This window comes from Bufo gargarizans, chromosome 3, assembly GCF_014858855.1.
Source record: "Bufo gargarizans isolate SCDJY-AF-19 chromosome 3, ASM1485885v1, whole genome shotgun sequence".
Classification (NCBI taxonomy): domain Eukaryota; kingdom Metazoa; phylum Chordata; class Amphibia; order Anura; family Bufonidae; genus Bufo; species Bufo gargarizans.
In genome coordinates, this window is record NC_058082.1 from 51,159,770 (window position 1) to 51,181,445 (window position 21,676).

Sequence of the window (21,676 nt, forward strand, 5' to 3'; positions counted from 1 at the left end):
ACATAACCTAAATTAGAAGCTGCAAACAACACCATAGATCTCATCTCCCTCATGAAATGTTAGCAGGTCTTTACTGGAACTAGGCATGTTGGAGTTCATCATACTCAATCCTTTCTTCTGCTAGGAGATAAGGCAGGGGCTTGTTTCCCTCCCCCTACTAAATAAATATGCACACTTGACTAATATACGGATACATGTTATGGGACGTCAGGGGGTGTCGTGGTCAACAACTATGTTAAGTGTAAGGAGAGAATTGGGGAGATTGAACTGAACTGAAGGATGCGTGACCACTCCTGACATGTCTATTATGAAGGGGTTCTCCAAGCTTTTAATATTGATGACCTATCCTCAGATCGGCGGGGGTCCAACACCCTGCACCCCGCCGATCAGCTGTATGAAGAGAAGGCACGTGCCATCTCCGGTCTCTCTTTCTGCTTGCTGCTGCTATGTCTATAGCACACTACGTGCACTTTCCCTCCATACAACTGATCGGCGGGGGTGTAGGGTGTCAGACCCCCGCTGATCTGATACTGATGACCTATCCTGAGTATAGGTCATCAATATTAAAAGACCGGAGAACTCCTTTAAAATAGACATGTCAGGAGTGGTGACTCATTCCTCTTACGTTTCAAATCGCCCCAATTGTCCCCTTACAGTGCCGGACCCCCGCCGATTTGATATTGATAACCGCTCCAGAGGATAGTTCATCAATATTAAAAGCCCGGAGAACCCCTTTAATAAATTCTAGTATACTTCATGAAATGATTCTTGAGGGTCTTTTCTTAGAACTCTACATTGTACCTGTCCTCTGTTAATTCTCCTACAATAAACTGGCAACTAGGTGTTACCAGTTAGGGATGTTTCCCTAAACACCCTGGCACTGGCCAATCAGTGCGGACTGTGGGACACAACACTTTAACAAGAGGATTGGCCAACACCTAGATGAGTAGACAGGAGGTATAACAGAGGAACAGAACCATGTAAAGCTTTGACTAAAACTGCTCAAGAATTGTAATTTCATGAGGAATACCAATATTTGCCAAAATTGACATGTCATGGGATGTGACAGGTTATCTTTAAGGGGGAAAATCCACCCAAGACTGATGTTCTAGCTATATTTTGTAGCTATTTGCCTGATATTCAAGGCTGGGGTGTTACTGTACATCCTGAACACATACAGTTAAACATGGTCCCAAAATGGTCTGGTTGAGGCCTAAATGTTTGAAGAGGTAAGTGCTTAGAAAACTCCCAAAGTCTGAGCTTCTACCTAAGTCAATATGAAAATCAGTAGTTTTTGGTTTTGTGGTTATTTTATAGCATCTACTTTACTACACGAACACACGAGGTGTCAGCCCATGCACAGCGTCAAGTGAAGCCCAGTGGGCCCATCCCAATTCACATAAATCAGACTGGTGAATGAAAATCAAGCACTTAATTATTGGAGAAGAACAGACCGGGAGAAGCAGCCACCCTGTCTGCTTCCAATTTTCATCGTGAGGTTAAGTAGCGTGAGATAAAATTGTTTTCTTTTCAGAAAAGAACTGGCACAGAAAAAGGATTAACCACAGGCTCTAAAAATACCTCTTCTTTCAGAACTGGCCAGTCATCAAGAGTTTTTTTTTAGATCTAGCGATTGATGTCCCTGACAAATCATAACGAGGGGCGGTATATCATCCATATAGGGGGCCGTGTACTGATAGCCCTTCAATACCTGCTTCAAGAGAACGTTACGGTTTTGTTGTCGCCTTTGTAACCTGAGTTCACTTGCCTATTGTGTCATAAATTACGTGAATGCTACAATGACTCACATCTCGACCAGAATTATACACAAGTAGCCTTATTAAACTCTGCACTGGAGATGTTACTGCAGTACGCAGCCCTGCAGGGTATTGCGATGGTGAGGTCACGGTTAATAGGCAAACGACGGTTGCTCTTGGTTACTCACAGTTTATGGGAGACCCTGGGCAGGCGTACAGCAGTGATGGAGAGGCTGGCACTTGGATCCTCTGGGGCACTCTCTGTATATAGGGACCAGGCCGGTGGTAGGTGAGGTGCCCTGGATGTTGCAGGTTTAAAGTGCCGGTGGCAAGATCTCTTTAAGTTCGTGACGCCAATGCCGGTAACGGTGGCACACCGATTTATAATAGGAATAATTGAGGAACACAATTGTGGTGAACCAAAACTTCCTTTTACTGGAAACAGTCAACTTTGTACATGCTAGGTTCAGTTCCACATGGCAGTAGCAATTATAAGCAGGCTTTTACAAATGGCAGGCACAATGTTCTTGCAAGATACTCAGAGGGTTAAAACACTTACAGATCAGGCTGCACCTTTCCTCAGAAATCCTGTGCACTATTCCTCAGAACTCCTGTCTGTCTTTATCCCAAGGCCCGTATGCCCTATTGATGGCTTTATCCTTGGTCACCAAAACTTCCTCAGGTATATATATATCCTTGCATTAAGTAAGATCCTTCTGCCCTTCAGCCCTCAGGTTGGCTGGTTTCTCTTCTGCTCTGCTCTGCACTTTGGTTGTGGGAACTGCAGGTTTATCAGGAGGTAACTTCTTCCCCTGGTGGCAACTAGAAGCCTGGGCTGTCTAGCTGCATGTCAGGAGGTGGCCCTCAGCTCCTCTCTGCTGAAGTGCACACTTTCTTCTGTCTTTACCCAGACTCCTGACTACACAGACCCTTTCCCTGCACAGGACCTGACTATTTATACTAGGGGTTCCCTAGCTCCCTCTACTGTCTAGGAGGAGGAACTACACCCTGATAGGCCTGATACAGACATTACAGGGAAAAATACACATAAAAGCATAGCAATACACATAAAATTGGACTGTAAAATACAACGCCACAGGAAGTGGAGAACAACGTGCCCCAATTGACCCTTGTGTAGTGCCCACATTTACCTAGTGGGACACTACATTACCAACCTACATACATAGCCGTTATTACTTAAAGAGGACCTGTCCCCTCTCCTGACATGTCTGTTTTAGTAACTACTTGCATCCCCCTCGTAATAACAATTCTGGAACATCTATTGTTATGACTCTATGATGTGCCATTCCTCTTTTATTCCTGCGGGTAGTTATGAATGAATTACTAGCATTCTGCAATGAAGGTCTAGATGGGTGTTACTAGTTGGGAGTGTGTTCCCGCACAGTCTGATACTATCTAATCAGTGTTGCCACTGTGCAGTGACACACCTCCAACGGGTAGCACCCATCTGGACCTTCATTGCAAACTGCTAGCTATTTATTCATAATTTCTAACAGGAATAATAAAAGAAGGGCACGTGGTAGAGTCATAAGCATTGTTATTACATGGGGAATGCAAGGAGTTGCTAACAGAGACATGTCAGGGCAGGTCTTCTTTCAAAGGGATTTATGGGGCCCAGTGGGTCCTTCAAAGCCACTTTGATTACACAGAACATACCTGTAGGAGAAAGCTTGTAATATACTTAGCGTTCTGAAGTTGTGAGGATCATTCTTCCAGGAACCTGGTGACGTGATGCTCGGCTAAGGACAGGAGGGGACTTACAATGTGAACGCCGGGTCCAGAACTATTCATTTTCCCTGGTGAGGTGGATTTAGGAGTTTGCGCAAGTGTCCAGTGATCCCTCTCCCCCATCGTGTGGTAGACGTGGCATGGATTGAATGCCATACTGACTTTTCTGTGTTAGAGGTCAATGGAGACTGAGAGGGATCAGTAAAGAAACATCTGCAGGCTACTCTATAAATAGTCTATTTTATTATAAAGTATTGAAGCATCAATGGGAAAAAAAAAACTTCAAAAAGTAATTTTGGTAAAATAGCAAATATAGTGCCCATACTAGGAATTGTGCCAAACACAGAACTTCAATGCTTCTGCTTGCATTACTGTATGGAGTGTTGTATAGTGCCTTTATAAAAGCAACCGCACTGTGCCAATAAATGTCCACCTCTCATGGTTACAGTTTTTAATTTAGCCTAAATACTCAAGCGGCACTAAAAGGTCTAGGCACTTTAGAGATCAGCAGTACCTGCAATATTTTTGCTATTCCTTTTTACTATGTGCCATACATTTATGCTGCAGGTGCTACAACCCAACTAAACTCAATGCTAGCTAAATCTTCTTCATTAACCCCTTACCAAACTGCCGCTGTTGCTCTGCAGTTGCATAAACAGTTTCACAATCATGCCTTTCTTTCCCTTGTCTGTGGTACCAATGTCCTAAAAATTTACTTTGATGCCATATGCTAATGCGCCTGCAAGTGCCCAGGGGCAAATAGGTTTGCTGCAAGTTCCCATGGCCTCCGGACCTAACTGTTGATTGATATCCCCTCCCCTTTCTTGTTGGAAGACATTCCACCCACCGTCTTGTCACTGACTATTTCTGTCTGAAACCCTGCGTCACCGTCGGGCCCAGGCATATGAAGAACAATGACTACTTTGTGAAAGGCGCTATACATCTCCATAAAATATTTAAATTCTTTGTGGGGTGACATTGAAAAAAAAAATAGGCTGCTCTTTGACTGAGAGAATAAGGCAAACGCACGTTTATGGCAATAGACTTTACTGCATGTGGAAAAGGTTAATTGCCTCTGGCACCCACCACACTTCTGAGAAGGACTGGCCATCCAATCTAAGTTCTGCACCCCACAGACTGGGAATTGGGAAGACTGCAAAGTGTACTTAGAGAGACTCAGGGTGGATTACTACCATCATTGCCACCTCCTATATACAATTTTTGGGAGAGACTTGCTGTATCATACACCTCAGAACTGTGCCTACTGCTTGTGTATGTACTACAACTCTCATCATCTGCTCAGTAAAGAAAGAGATTTTATTATAGACAAACCAGCTGTCACCACCAGACATCTAAGAAGCTCTGACAGACGTTCTTCAGAACCTCCTCCTTGAGGTTCCTTTTGTTTTGCTTTTGTTTTCTCATCCCGTTAGGCTCTCTCAGCTGTCATGTAGTTGCACTGATTGCATCCCTTTAAATCCCTTCCCATACTGCATCACTTTGCGGTTTATACAACTTCCTGGAGTGTGTGCATGCTGGATGCTACTACTGAGTCTTCTACAGATAAGTTTTGTTCATTCATTTATGTTTTCCTGTTTGCTGGATCCCAGGTGACCCTGACTCCCTCCGTATCAAGTGTAGGGAGCCGGTGGTCGTGTCCCCTCACTATTATAGGGTGTTCAGGTGTTATACAGTCGAGGAACGAGGATATGCTATCATCTACCATTGAGATTTTTGCATAGGCCGAGCAGTTAGGGAGAGAGCCAGGTCTGTTGCAGGGCTCTCCCTTTGGTTCCTTAGTTTTGGATCCAGTCAGTCGGATCTTCATTTTGTGTCTTCTAGTTTTCTGTATACCTTCCGTGACATTATAAACCGCCAAAACCGTCTCAAGCATGGATCCGGTTTCACTTTTGACTGAACACATGCAGGGTCTTTCATTGGAGGTAGCAGATCTCCGTAAAACTGTTTCTCAGTTTCAGGTGACCGGTTCAGCTTGCGTTCATGGAGTTTGTTCTGAGCCTAAGATCTCGCTCCCGGATACGTTCTCCGGGGGTAGTGAGAATTTTGTTTGTTTTAGAGAGGCTTGCAAACTCCATTTTCGCCTACTTCCCCATTCCTCTGGTGATGAGGAGCAGAGGGTGGGGATCATCATCTCGCTGTTCAGGGATAACACTCAGTCCTGGGCCTTTTTGCTGCTGGTGGGGGCACGGCCCCTCTGTTCAGTGGATGAATTTTTTTTAGCCCTGGGTCAGATATATGATGATCCGGATCGTATTGCTCTGGCTGAGTCTAGACTATGTCTTTTATGCCAGGGTAAACAGTCCGCAGAGATATACTGTTCAGAATTTCGGAGCTGGGCAGCTGATACTGGTTGGAATGATGCTGCACTCCGAAGTCAATTTTGCCATGGTCTTTCGGGGGATTGAAAGATGCATTTGCCTTTCATGAGAGACCTACCTCCTTGGACTCTGCCATGTCTCGGGCCGTTCGTATTGACAGGCGTCTTAGAGAGAGAGGAGAGATCACTCCTTCCTGTCATACTCAGTCCAAGGACAGTGCGGCGGTCTCATTTAGTGCACAGGGGTCTCAGTCCCTCTCAATCCCTTCTGAGCAGGAGCCCATGCAGCTGGGTTTGCTTGCCTCTGACAATAGAAGATTCAGCTCTCATAGGAAGGTTTGTTTCTGTTGTGGAGGTATAAATCATTTGGCAAATGTTTGTCCCTCTAGGAGATTCAGGCAGTTTTTTGAGAGTAATAAAGAAACAAAAAGAAAAAAATCCTCTAAAAACGTTCCATCTGTTACTATTGGCAAAGTTGATGCGGAAATTGAAGGTTTTTCTGTCACGGACGGTGTACAGGAAACACGGCAAAGCAACATGTATAAACGACTCGCTGGATCCAAAAACTAAGGAACCAAGGGAGACCCCTGCAGAAGACCTGGCACTTTCCCTGGCTGCTCAGCCTATGCAAAGATCCGAATGGTGGAGGTTTGCATATCCACGAACCTTGACTATAAAGCCCTGAGCACCCTACAATAGTGAGGGGACACGACCACCGGCTCCCTACACAAGATACGGAGGGAGTCAGGGTCACCTGGGATCCAGCAAACAGATAATAACAGGTAAAGGTACAATACTTAGCTTTGAAGCAAACAGGAGGACAGAGTCAGCGTGCACACACACTCCAGGAAGTAGTATAAGCCGCCCAGAAAAGCCTTCTGGGGAAGAATTTAAAGGGAAGCAATTAGTCCAACCCATGACAGCTGAGAGAGGCTGACGAGAGGAGGAGCTGAATACCACAACACAGAAACTCAAGGAGGAGGTTCTGAAAGGCCTCTGTCAGAGCTTCTCAGCTGTCTGGTTGTGACAGTACCCCTCCCTCTATGAGTGGACTCCGGGCACTCAGAACCCACCTTTTCAGGATGGGACCTATGGAAAGCCCTGATGAGACGAGAGGCCTTAATGTCCGTCACTGGGACCCACATCCTCTCCTCAGGACCATACCCCTCCCACTGAACAAGGTACTGAAGAGAACCGCGGACAAGACGAGAATCCACAATCCTAGAGACCTGAAATTCAAGATTCCCATCAACCATAATCGGAGGAGGAGGCAAAGGCGAGGGTACAATGGGTTGAACATAAGGTTTCAATAAGGACTTATGAAAAACATTATGGATCTTCCAAGTCTGAGGAAGATCAAGACGGTATGCAACAGGATTGATGACAGACAGGATTTTGTAAGGCCCAATAAACCTAGGACCCAACTTCCAGGAGGGAACCTTCAATTTGATATTCTTGGTAGACAACCACACCAGATCACCAACATTCAGGTCCAGACCAAGCACACGTCTCTTATCAGCCACACGCTTATATCTCTCACTCATGCTCTTTAGATTATCTTGAATCTTTTGCCAAATAGATGACAAAGACGAGGAGAATCTGTCCTCATCAGGTAAACCAGAAGACCCCTCTCCCGAGAAAGTCCCAAACTGTGGATGAAACCCATATGCACCAAAAAATGGTGACTTATCAGAGGACTCCTGACGACGGTTATTTAAAGCAAACTCAGCAAGGGACAAAAAAGAACACCAATCCTCTTGATTCTCCGCCACAAAACAACGCAGATATGTCTCCAGATTCTGATTGACGCGCTCTGTCTGGCCATTCGACTGCGGGTGGAAAGCAGAAGAGAATGACAACCGAACCCCCAAGCGAGAACAGAAAGCCTTCCAGAATCTGGAAACAAACTGCGTGCCCCTATCAGAGACTATGTCTGAAGGAATACCGTGCAATTTGACAATGTGATCAACAAATGCCTGCGCCAGCGTCTTAGCATTGGGCAAACCAGGAAAAGGGATGAAATGCACCATTTTGCTAAAACGGTCCACCACCACCAGAATCACAGTCTTCCCCGAGGAACGAGGCAGGTCCGTTATGAAGTCCATGGACAGATGTGTCCAAGGACGGGAAGGAATGGGTAAGGGAAGGAGAGGACCTGATGGCCGTGAATGAGGGACTTTGGCACGAGCGCAAGTCTCGCAGGCTGCCACAAAACCCTCAACCGACTTACGAAGCTCAGGCCACCAGAATCTCCGAGCGATAAGATCCAGTGTGGCTCTTGCCCCCGGGTGCCCAGCAAGGACCGTATCGTGGTGTTCTTTAAAAATCTTGTGTCTTAAAGCGAGAGGCACAAACAACCTCCCAGGAGGACAAAGATCAGGAGCCTCTGACTGGGCTGCCTGCACCTCTGCCTCCAATTCAGGAAAAAGAGCAGAGACCACCACACCTTCAGCCAAAATGGGACCCGGGTCTTCAAAATTCCCGCCTCCCGGAAAACAATGTGACAGGGCATCTGCCTTCACATTCTTAACTCCAGGGCGGAACGAGACAACAAAATTAAACCTAGAAAAGAACAACGACCATCTGGCCTGTCTCGGGTTCAGACGCTTGGCTGACTCCAAGTAGGCCAGATTTTTATGGTCAGTAAATACGGTAATAGGGTGTCTGGCTCCCTCTAGCCAATGGCGCCATTCCTCAAAAGCCAACTTGATGGCCAACAATTCCCTATCTCCCACATCGTAATTTCTCTCTGCGGAGGAGAGTTTTCTTGAGAAAAAGGCACACGGTCGCCATTTGGCAGGAGAGGAACCCTGAGACAAGACCGCCCCCACACCCACCTCAGAAGCATCAACCTCAACTATGAAGGGTAAAGAAACATCAGGTTGCACCAAGATGGGAGCGGAAGCAAAACTCTCCTTGATATCAGAAAAAGCCTTACGCGCCTCTACTGACCAAGAAGAAAAATCTACCCCCTTTCTGGTCATATCAGTGAGTGGTTTAACAATAGAAGAATAATTCAAAATGAACTTCCTGTAATAATTGGCAAAGCCCAAAAAACGCATCAGTGCCTTTTGATTCTCAGGAATCTCCCACTCAAGCACAGAGCGGACCTTCTCGGGGTCCATGCGAAAACCAGAAGCGGAGAGAAGAAACCCCAGAAATTGAATTTCTGGAACCGCAAACACACATTTTTCCAGTTTCGCATATAATTTATTCTCCCGCAGGATGAGCAAGACCTGACGTAAATGTTCCTTATGAGTTTTGAAATCGGGAGAAAAAATCAAAATGTCATCCAAATACACCAATACAAATTTTCCCATCAAATGATAAAAAATGCTGTTCACGAAATGCTGAAAAACGGCTGGGGCATTCATCAAACCAAAAGGCATAACCAAATTTTCAAAATGGCCCTCAGGGGTATTGAAGGCCGTCTTCCATTCGTCCCCTTCTCTGACCAGGTTGTATGCCCCTCTTAAATCTAATTTGGAAAAGACTTTAGCCCCAACAACCTGGTTAAATAGGTCCGGGATCAGAGGAAGCGGATAAGGGTCACGAATTGTGATATTGTTCAGCTCCCTGAAATCCAGACAAGGTCTTAAAGAACCATCTTTTTTCTTAACAAAGAAAAAACCAGCAGCAACAGATGACTTCGAGGGTCGTATGTGTCCCTTTCTCAGACTCTCAGAGATATAAGCACGCATAGCGACCCTCTCAGGTTGGGAAAGATTGTATAAACGAGATTTAGGCAGCTTGGCGTCTGGGATGAGATTAATAGGGCAATCGTACTCCCTGTGCGGGGGCAAATCCTGAACTCCACTCTCAGAGAAGACATCCGAGAATTCAGAGAGAAAAGATGGTACAGTCTTAGTAGCAACCTCAGAAACAGATGTCATGAGGCAATTCTCTCTGCAAAAGTCACTCCAACCATTTATTTGCCTCGCTTGCCAATCAATGGTGGGGTTATGCTTAGTGAGCCAGGGCAGCCCCAACACCAGAGGGGTAGGCAAACCGCTAAGGACGAAACATGACACATCCTCAACATGAGCATCACTCACAATTAAACGGATATTGTGAACTATGCCCTTTAATGATTTTTGAGAAAGTGGAGCGGAATCGATAGCAAAAACAGGAATATCCTTTCCCAAAGTGCGCACCTGGAAACCATGAGTTATCGCAAATTGATTATCAATGAGATTAACCGCTGCTCCACTATCCACAAAAATCTCACTAAAAATGTTCTTGCTCTCTAGCGCCACCCTAGCCGGCAGGACAAAACGGGAACTACAAGCAAATGGAAAACCTTAAATTTCCGCCTCAACCCTGCCAATAGTAACAGACGGAACATTTTTAAAAGATTTTTTCCTGTTTGTTTCTTTATTACTCCCAGAAAACTGCCTGAATCTCCTAGAGGGACAAATATTTGCCAAATGATTTATACCTCCACAACAAAAACAAACCCTCCCATGCGAGCTGAATCTTCTATTGTCAGAAGCAATCAACCCCAGCTGCATGGGCTCCTGCTCAGAAGGGGCTGACGGCGACTGAGACCCCTGCGCACAGAATGGGACCGCTGCACTGTCCTGGGACTGAGTATGACAGGAAAGGGGACATCTCTCCTCTCTCTCTAAGACGCCTGTCAATACGAACGGCCTGAGACATAGCAGAGTCCAAAGAAATAGGCCTCTCATGAAAGGCAAATGCATCTTTCAATCCCTCTGAAAGACCATGGCAAAATTGACTTTGGAGCGCAGCATCATTCCAACCAGTATCAACTGCCCATCTCCGAAATTCTGAGCAGTATATTTCTGCGGATTGTTTACCCTGGCATAATAGACGTAGTTTAGACTCAGCCAGAGCAATACGATCCGGATCATCATATATCTGACCCAGGGCTAAAAAGAATTCATCCACTGAACGGAGAGGCCGTGCCCCCTCCGGCAGCGAAAAGGCCCAGGACTGAGCGTTACCTCTGAGCAGCGATATAATGATCCCCACCCTCCGTTCCTCATCACCAGAGGAGTGGGGAAGAAGGCGAAAATTGAGTTTGCAAGCCTCTCTAAAACGCACAAAATTCTCACTACCCCCAGAGAACGTATCCGGGAGCGAGATCTTAGGCTCAGAACAAACTCCATGAACGCAAGCTGAACCGGTCACTTGAAGCTGAGAAAAAGTCTTACGGAGATCAGCTACCTCCAATGAAAGACCCTGGAAGCGTTCAGCCAAAAGTGAAACCGGATCCATGCTTGAGACGGTTATGGCGGCTTATAATGTCACGGACGGTGTACAGGAAACACGGCAAAGCAACATGTATAAACGACTCGCTGGATCCAAAAACTAAGGAACCAAGGGAGACCCCTGCAGAAGACCTGGCACTTTCCCTGGCTGCTCAGCCTTTGCAAAGATCCGAATGGTGGAGGTTTGCATATCCACGAACCTTGACTATAAAGCCCTGAGCACCCTACAATAGTGAGGGGACACGACCACCGGCTCCCTACACAAGATACGGAGGGAGTCAGGGTCACCTGGGATCCAGCAAACAGATAATAACAGGTAAAGGTACAATACTTAGCTTTGAAGCAAACAGGAGGACAGAGTCAGCATGCACACACACTCCAGGAAGTAGTATAAGCCGCCCAGAAAAGCCTTCTGGGGAAGAATTTAAAGGGAAGCAATTAGTCCAACACATGACAGCTGAGAGAGGCTGACGAGAGGAGGAGCTGAATACCACAACACAGAAACTCAAGGAGGAGGTTCTGAAAGGCCTCTGTCAGAGCTTCTCAGCTGTCTGGTTGTGACATTTTCGTTTGCTTGTAGTTCCCGTTTTGTCCTACCTGCCAGAGTGGCGCTAGAGAGCAAGAACATTTTTTGTGAGATTTTTGTAGATAGTGGAGCAGCTGTCAATCTCATTGATAATCAATTTGCTATAACTCATGGTTTCCAGGTATGCACTTTGGGAAAGGATATACCTGTTTTGATTCCGTTCCACTTTCTCAGAAATCGTTAAAGGGCATAGTTCACAATATCCGTTTAATTGTGAGTGATACTCATGTTGAGGATGTGTCATGTTTCGTCCTAAGCGGGTTGCCTACTCCTCTAGTGTTGGGGCTACCCTGGCTCACTAAACATAACCCCACCATTGATTGGCAAGCGAGGCAAATAAATGGTTGGAGTGACTTTTGCAGAGAGAATTGCCTCACGACATCTGTTTCTGAGGTTTCTACTAAGACTGTACCATCTTTTCTCTCTGAACTTTCGGATGTGTTTTCTGAGAGTGGTGTTCAGGACTTGCCCCCTCACAGGGAGTACGATTGCCCTATTAATCTCACCCCAGGCGCCAAGCTGCCTAAATCTCGTTTATACAATCTCTCCCAACCTGAAAGGGTCGCTATGCGTGCTTATATCTCTGAAAGTCTGAGAAAGGGACACATACGACCCTCAAAGTCACCTGTTGCCACTGTTTTTTTCTTTGTTAAGAAAAAAGATGGTTCTTTAAGATCATGTCTGGATTTCAGGGAGCTGAACAGTATCACAATTCGTGACCCTTATCCGCTTCCTCTGATCCCGGACCTGTTTAACCAGATTGTTGGGGCAAACGTTTTTTCCAAGTTGGATCTAAGAGGGGCATACAACCTGGTCAGGGTCAGAGAAGGAGACGAATGGAAGACGGCCTTCAATACCCCATTTTGAGAATTTGGTTATGCCTTTTGGTTTGATGAATGCTCCAGCCGTCTTTCAGCATTTTGTGAACAGCATTTTTTATCATTTAATGGGGAAATTTGTATTAGTGTATCTAGATGACATTTTGATTTTTTTCTCCTGATTTCAAAACTCATAAGGAACACTTACGTCAGGTCTGGCTCATCCTGCGGGAGAATAAATTGTACGCTAAACTGGAAAAATGTGTGTTTGCGGTTCCAGAAATTCAATTTCTGGGGTTTCTTCTCTCCGCTTCTGGTTTTCGCATGGACCCCGAGAAGGTCCGCGCTGTGCTTGAGTGGGAGCTTCCTGAGAATCAGAAGGCACTGATGCGTTTTTTGGGTTTTGCCAATTATTATAGGAAGTTTATTTTGAATTATTCCTCTGTTGTTAAACCACTCACTGATATGACTAGAAAGGGGGTAGATTTTTCCTCCTGGTCGGTAGAGGCGCGTAAGGCCTTTTCTAACATCAAGGAGAGTTTTGCTTCCGCTCCCATCTTGGTACAACCTGATATTTCTCTGTCCTTCATAGTTGAGGTGGACGCTTCTGAGGTGGGTGTGGGTGTGGTCTTGTCTCAGGGTTCCTCTCCAGCCAAATTGTGACCGTGTGCCTTTTTCTCGAAGAAACTCTCCTCCGCAGAGAGAAATTACGATGTGGAAGATAGGGAGTTGTTGGCCATCAAGTTAGCTTTTGAGGAATGGCGCCATTGGCTAGAGGGAGCCAGACACCCTATTACCGTGTTTACTGACCATAAGAATATGGCCTACTTGGAGTCAGCCAAGCGTCTGAACCCGAGACAGGCCAGATGGTCTTTGTTCTTTTCAAGGTTTAATTTTGTTGTCACGTTCCACCCTGGGGTTAAGAATGTGAAGGCGGATGCCCTGTCACGTTGTTTTCTGGGAGGTGGGAATTTTGGCTGAAGGTGTGGTGGTCTCTGCTCTTTATCCTGATTTGGAGGCAGAGGTTCAGGTAGCCCAGTCAGAGGCTCCTGATCTTTGTCCTCTGGGAGGTTGTTTGTGCCTCTCGCTTTAAGACACAAGATTTTTAAGTAGCACCACGATACTGTCCTTGCTGGGCACCTTGGGCAAGAGCCACAGTGGATCTCATCGCTCTGAGATTCTGGTGGCCGGCGCTTCGTAAGTTGGTTGAGGGTTTTGTGGCAGCCTGCGAGACCTGCACTCGTGCCAAAGTCCCTCATTCACAGCCATCAGGTCCTCTCCTTCCGTTACCCATCCCTTCCCGTCCTTGGACACATCTGTCCATGGACTTCATTACGGACCTGCCTCGTTCCTCGGGGAAGACTGTGATTCTGGTGGTGGTGGACCGTTTTAGCACAGTGGTGCATTTCATTCCTTTTCCTGGCTTGCTCAATGCTAAGACGCTGGCGCAGGCATTTATTGATCACATTGTCAAATTGCATGGTATTCCTTCAGACATAGTCTCTGATAGGGGCACGCAGTTTGTTTCCAGATTCTGGAAGGCTTTCTGTTCTCGCTTGGGGGTTCGGTTGTCATTCTCTTCTGCTTTCCACCCGCAGTCGAATGGCCAGACAGAGCGCGTCAATCAGAATCTGGAGACATATCTGCGCTGTTTTGTGGCAGAGAATCAGGAGGATTGGTGTTCTTTTTTGTCCCTTGCTGAGTTTGCTTTAAATAACCGTCGTCAGGAGTCCTCTGATAAGTCACCATTTTTTGGTGCATATGGGTTTCATCCGCAGTTTGGGACATTCTCTGGAGAGGGGTCTTCTGGTTTACCTGATGAGGACAGATTCTCCTCGTCTTTGTCATCTATTTGGCAAAAGATTCAGGATAATCTAAAGAGCATGAGTGAGAGATATAAGCGTGTGGCTGATAAGAGACGTGTGCCTGGTCCGGACCTGAATGTTGGTGATCTGGTGTGGTTGTCTACTAAGAATATCAAATTGAAGGTTCCCTCCTGGAAGTTGGGTCCTAAGTATATTGGGCCTTACAAAATCTTGTCCGTCATCAATCCTGTTGCCTACCGTCTTGATCTTCCTCAGACTTGGAAGATCCATAATGTTTTTCATAAGTCCTTATTAAAACCTTATGTCCAACCCATTGTACCCTCGTCTTTGCCTCCTCCTCCGATTGTGGTTGCTGGTAATCTTGAATTTCAGGTCTCTAGGATTGTGGATTCTCGTGTTGTCCGCGGTTCTCTCCAGTACCTCGTTCATTGGGAGGGTTATGGTCCTGAGGAGAGGATGTGGGTCCCAGTGACGGACATTAACCACTTCAACCCCCCTAGCTGAAACCCCCTTAATGACCAGGCCACTTTTTACACTTCTGCACTACACTACTTTCACCGTTTATTGCTCGGTCATGCAACTTACCACCCAAATGAATTTTACCTCCTTTTCTTCTCACTAATAGAGCTTTCATTTGGTGGTATTTCATTGCTGCTGACATTTTTACTTTTTTTGTTATTAATCGAAATTTAACGATTTTTTTGCAAAAAAAATGACATTTTTCACTTTCAGCTGTAAAATTTTGCAAAAAAAAAACGACATCCATATATAAATTTTTCGCTAAATTTATTGTTCTACATGTCTTTGATAAAAAAAAAATGTTTGGGCAAAAAAAATGGTTTGGGTAAAAGTTATAGCGTTTACAAACTATGGTACAAAAATGTGAATTTCCGCTTTTTGAAGCAGCTCTGACTTTCTATGCACCTGTCATGTTTCCTGAGGTTCTACAATGCCCAGACAGTAGAAAACCCCCACAAATGACCTCATTTCGGAAAGTAGACACCCTAAGGTATTCGCTGATGGGCATAGGGAGTTCATAGAACTTTTTATTTTTTGTCACAAGTTAGCGGAAAATGATGCTTTTTTTTTTTTCTTACAAAGTCTCATATTCCACTAACTTGCGACAAAAAATAAAAAATTCTAGGAACTCGCCATGCCCCTCACGGAATACCTTGGGGTGTCTTCTTTCCGAAATGGGGTCACATGTGGGGTATTTATACTGCCCTGGCATTTTAGGGGCCCTAAAGCGTGAGAAGAAGTCTGGAATATAAATGTCAAAAAATTTTTACGTATTTGGATTCCGTGAGGGGTATGGTGAGTTCATGTGAGATTTTATTTTTTGACACAAGTTAGTGGAATATGAGACTTAGTAAGAAAAAAAAAAATAATAAAAATAAAAATAAAAAATTCCGCTAACTTGGGCCAAAGAAAAATGTCTGAATGGAGCCTTACAGGGGGTGATCAATGCCAGGGGGGTGATCAGGGAGTCTATATGGGGTGATCACCCCCCTGTCATTGATCACCCCCCTGTAAGGCTCCATTCAGACGTCTGTATGATTTTTACGGATCCACGGATACATGGATCGGATCCGCAAAACGCATACGGACGTCTGAATGGAGCCTTACAGGGGGGTGATTAATGACAGGGGGGTGTTCAATGACAGGGGGTGATCAGGGAATCTATATGGGTGATCACCCGCATGTCATTGATCACCCCCCTGTAAGGCTGCATTCAGACGTCCGTATGCGTTTTGCGGATCCGATCCATGTATCCGTGGATCCATAAAAATCATACAGACATCTGAATGGAGCCTTACAGGGGGGTGATCAATGACAGGGGGGTGATCAATGACAGGGGGTGATCAGGGAATCTATATGGGTGATCACCCGCCTGTCATTGATCACCCCCCTGTAAGGCTCCATTCAGACGTCCGTATGTGTTTTGCGGATCCGATCCATGTATCTGTGGATCCGTAAAAATCATACGGACATCTGAATGGAGCCTTACAGGGGGGTGATCAATGACAGGGGGTGATCAATGACAGGGGGTGATCAGGGAATCTATATGGGTGATTACCCGCCTGTCATTGATCACCCCCCCTGTAAGGCTCCATTCAGACGTCCGTATGTGTTTTGCGGATCCGATCCATGTATCTGTGGATCCGTAAAAATCATACGGACATCTGAATGGAGCCTTACAGGTGGGTGATCAATGACAGGGGGTGATCAATGACAGGGGGTGATCAAGGAATCTATATGGGTGATTACCCGCCTGTCATTGATCACCCCCCTGTAAGGCTCCATTCAGACGTCCGTATGTGTTTTGCGGAACCGAACCATGTATCCGTGGATCCGTAAAAATCATACGGACATCTGAATGGAGCCTTACAGGGGGGTGATCAATGACAGGGGGGTGATCAATGACAGGGGGTGATCAGGGAATCTATATGGGTGATCACCTGCCTGTCATTGATCACCCCCCTGTAAGGCTCCATTCAGACGTCTGTATGTGTTTTGCGGATCCGATCTATGTATCCGTGGATCCGTAAAAATCATACGGACGTCTGAACGGAGCCTGACAGGGGGGTGATCAATGACAGGGGGGTGATCAATGACAGGGGGGTGATCAGGGAGTCTATATGGGGTGATCATGGGTGATCAGGGGCTCATAAGGGGTTAATAAGTGACAGGGGGGGTGTAGTGTAGTGTTTTGTGGTACTTTACACAGCTACCTGTGTCCTCTGGTGGTCGATCCAAACAAAAGGGACCACCAGAGGACCAGGTAGCAGGTATATTAGATGCTGTTATCAAAACAGCGTCTAATATACCTGTTAGGGGTTAAAAAAATCACATCTCCAGCCTGCCAGCGAACGATCGCCGCTGGCAGGCTGGATATCCACTCGCTTACCTTCAGTTCCTATGAACGCGCGCGCCTGTGTGCGCGCATTCACAGGAAATCTCGGCTCTCGCGAGATGATGTGTATATGCATCACTCTGCGCATGGCTGCCGTCTCCGGACTGCACATCTGCGTTAGGCGGTCTGGAGGCGGTTAAGGCCACTCGTCTCATCAGGGCTTTTCATAGGTCCCATCCTGAGAAGGTGGGCTCTGAGTGTCTGGAGTCCACTCGTAGAAGGAGGGGTACTGTCACCACCAGACATCTGAGAAGCTCTGACAGACGTTCTTCAGAACCTCCTCCTTGAGGTTCCTTTTGTTTTGCTTTCGTTTTCTCATCTCGTTAGCCTCTCTCAGCTGTCATGTAGTTGCACTGATTGCATCCCTTTAAATCCCTTCCCATACTGCATCACTTTGCGGTTTATACAACTTCCTGGAGTGTGTGCATGCTGGATGCTACTACTGAGTCTTCTACAGATAAGTTGTGTTCATTCATTTGTGTTTTCCTGTTTGCTGGATCCCAGGTGACCCTGACTCCCTCCGTATCAAGTGTAGGGAGCCGGTGGTCGTGTCCCCTCACTATTATAGGGTGTTCAGGTGTTATACAGTCGAGGAACGAGGATATGCGATCTACCATTGAGATTTTTGCATAGGCCGAGCAGTTAGGGAGAGAGCCAGGTCTGATGCAGGGCTCTCCCTTTGGTTCCTTAGTTTTGGATCCAGTCAGTCGGATCTTCATTTTGTGTCTTCTAGTTTTCTGTACACCTTCCGTGACACCAGCCTGGTCCTTACCTCATCATCCGACGACCCCCTCCAACTGCTCTCCTGCCTTGCACCCACCTACCTAACATCAAGGGCACCACCAGTCAGGAGCCCCCAAAAAGAAAGGGTGTGCCCTCCCAAAACTGCACATGTGGCCTAGAATAGCCACAGTGAGGACTACAACCACCCTCATTGCCCCACCACCACTCCCATTCTCTCCAGCTCCCGCAGCTACCCCTGCAGCTCAGCGTCCTGCAACACCTTACATGTTCATTTTGCACAAGCGCTTTAAGGCCCCTTGCAGACGAGCGTGAGCGGATTATGTCCGGATGTGTTGCGGATGCATTCAGTTAAAAATGCAAGCAAGTTCATTCAGTTTTGTATGCGATTGCATTCAGTTGTTCAGTTTTTATCACGCGGGTGCAATGCGATTTAATGCATTTTGCATGCGTGTGATAAAAAACTGAAGGTTTGCAAACAACATCTCTTAGCAACCATCCGTAAAAAACTCATTGCATCCGCACTTGCATTCACAGAGCCCCATTCACTTCTATGGGGCCTGCGTTGCACAAGTGATTTGTGAAAAATAACGCTCATGTACACAGACCCATTGAAATGAATGGGTCCGGATTCAGTGCGGGCACAATGCGTTTGCATCAGACATTGCACCCACGCAGAATACTCGCTCGTCTGCAAGGGGCCTAAGATCAACCATCGTCTCAAACATCATACCAGAATCCATCAATTCCCTTCATTTTGCTAACTGCAGGTTCAGAATACAGATGGTTTTTTGTAGTCTGTAACCAGACACATTGGTCTTTATGGAAGCTGTAGACTCAAACAGCCTTTATGGACTGAGTTATATGAGTTATAGATCTCTAATTTCTATGGTAAGTTCACATCATTGTGCAGCCACCAGGTAGTAAAAGTATGGCTGCATTCTTTTCCTGGGTGGCAATTGTTGTTTTTTTGTCAATCATCGAGAAACTGCTCCTCATTCTCTTCCATGTAATGAATCCGGTTTCTTATTGGCCAATACCACGGATGTCTGAACTGTGAACTATGTATGAGAAGTAACATTTGCAGTCCTGCGTGGGTCGGGTAGAGAAGGTGAATATAGACATTCCTCAGATCAATTTATTGCTCCATCTCTAGGATTCTCACCTCCGTTCTTACACGTCTCAAAGCCTCAGGGTGATAAGTGGTCAAACACCATAGGTGACGACAGAGAAGGGAGGATCCTTTCATCAGACTGAATACTTATGTAAGTGTCATATTTGTATGGTGTTGACACTTGCAACTTCTAAAATATCAGCGCTTAAGGTGGTGGAAATCGTTTGACGGATTAATCCAACCATCTTTAAATACTATCTGTAAAAAAGTTAATATTTGCCTAAAATTGTATCTGGGTTTTTGTTTCACAGGTCATCTGTAATGACATCTCATCGCTCAATAATATGGACGCTGCACTTACGAGCTGTTGCTCCAAATTAAAGGGGTATTCCGGTTTTGCAATTTTCAGCATTCATTTACAGGAAACAACACTTTATTTTTTACTGATTGTGATTGTTAATCTGTAACGCACTGTTCCTCAGGATGGCAATACAATTAAATCTAATGCAGTGACATCATAGGTCATGTGATCAGTACAGAAGGCAGGGGTTGAGAAGGACCTGCGATGATGTCACCATCATGTGACCAGTGCAGGAGAGGACGGCAGTGAAGAGGAGAAGTCCTGGGGGAAGAAGCTGTGGTGATGTCTGCTACATGAGGGGAGGTAAGTGAAGGGAGAGGCAGAGCCAGTGGCGTACCGCGGGGGGGGGGCGGGCCGCCCCGGGTGCCACTCACAAGGGGGGTGCTGACGCCGGAGTCACCCGTCCCCGGCTCCATCCACTGCTGCGACCGTGCGACGCGACTCGGCGCCGGCTTCGGTCCGGTGGAAGAAGGATTATTGCGGCGGCGGGCGGCGCGCAACATGACGTGACGACGTCACGACGCTGACGCCGCGCCGCCGCCTTCACGGATCAGAAGGATCCCATCCATCTATTATACCAGCGCAGCGGTCGGACGGCCAGACGGCGGGGGGCATCATCAAAATAAATGTGAGACACACACAAGTAAAGTTAAGTAAATAATTGTGTAATTAAGGGGGGGTCGGGGTGTACCGTGTAATTAAGGTGGGGAGGGAGGGGGTGTAATTAAGGGGGGGTGTTTTGTTATTAAGGGGAGAAGATAGGGTGTAATTAAGGGGGGGGTGCAGGATTTGTTCATTTTATTGATGGGGATTTGGATTTTTTTTCTTTTTGGTGCAGATGGAAAGTGATTTTTTTTAAGGGGGTGCAGGTTTTTATTTTATTAACCACCTCCGGACCGCCTAACGCAGATGTGCGGTCCGGAGGTGGCAGCGCTGCGCACAGCGACGCATATACGCGTCATCTCGCGAGATTTCCTGTGAACGCGCGCACACAGGCGCGCGCGCTCACAGGAACGGAAGGTAAGCGTTAGCGAGTGGATCTCCAGCCTGCCAGCGGCGATCGCTCGCTGGCAGGCTGGAGATGTGATTTTTTTTAACCCCTAACAGGTATATTAGACGCTGTTTTGATAACAGCGTCTAATATACCTGCTACCTGGTCCTCTGGTGGTCCCTTTTGTTTGGATCGACCACCAGAGGACACAGGTAGCTGTGTAAAGTACCACAAAACACCACTACACTACACCCCCCCCTGTCACTTATTAACCCCTTTTGAACCACTGATCACCCCTGATCACCCCATATAGACTCCCTGATCACCCCCCTGTCATTGATCACCCCCCTGTCATTGATCACCCCCCTGTAAGGCTCCATTCAGAGGTCCGTATGATTTTTACGGATCCACTGATACATGGATCGGATCCGCAAAACACATGCGGATGTCTGAATGGAGCCTTACAGGGGGGTGATCAATGACAGAGGGGTGATCACCCATATAGACTCCCTGATCACCTCCGTCATTGATCACCCCCTTGTAAGGCTCCATTCAGACGTCCGTATGATTTTTACTGATCCACTGATACATGGATCGGATCCGCAAAACACATGCGGACGTCTGAATGGAGCCTTACCGGGGGGTGATCAATGACGGAGGTGATCAGGGAGTCTATATGGGTGATCACCCCTCTGTCATTGATCACCCCCCTGTAAGGCTCCATTCAGACGTCCGCATGTGTTTTGCGGATCCGAAAATTTGTAATAAATATTATTGAAAACATTGAAAAAAGTTTGTGCATGTTTTCTTAACTTTCTTTGGGGGGGGGGGGATGTGCCAAACAAAGGGTTCGCCCCGGGTGCCAAATGCTCTAGGTACGCCCCTGGGCAGAGCAATGCTGGGAGTTGTGGTTATTTAACTGGGACTGTATGTTGGGGCTGGAGGGAATGATGTTATCATGGGGCTAAATGTTAAAGGGATTCTGTCACCTTGTTTTAGCCTATAGTGATGCGGACATGCACCGCCTGCGTCCTCCGAATCTCCTCCTTGCTCACAGTTAGATAAACGTAATCTCGCGATGTGTGAGCTCGCGCATGCACAGTTCCTTCCCTGAGGCTGATGCCAGCACAGGGAAGGAACACTATGCCGGCACTGCGCATGTGCGAGCTTACGCATCACGAAATAACCGCGATCTAACTGTGAGCAAGGAAGAGATTCGGATGATGCAGGCAGTGCTGGGCTCCTTT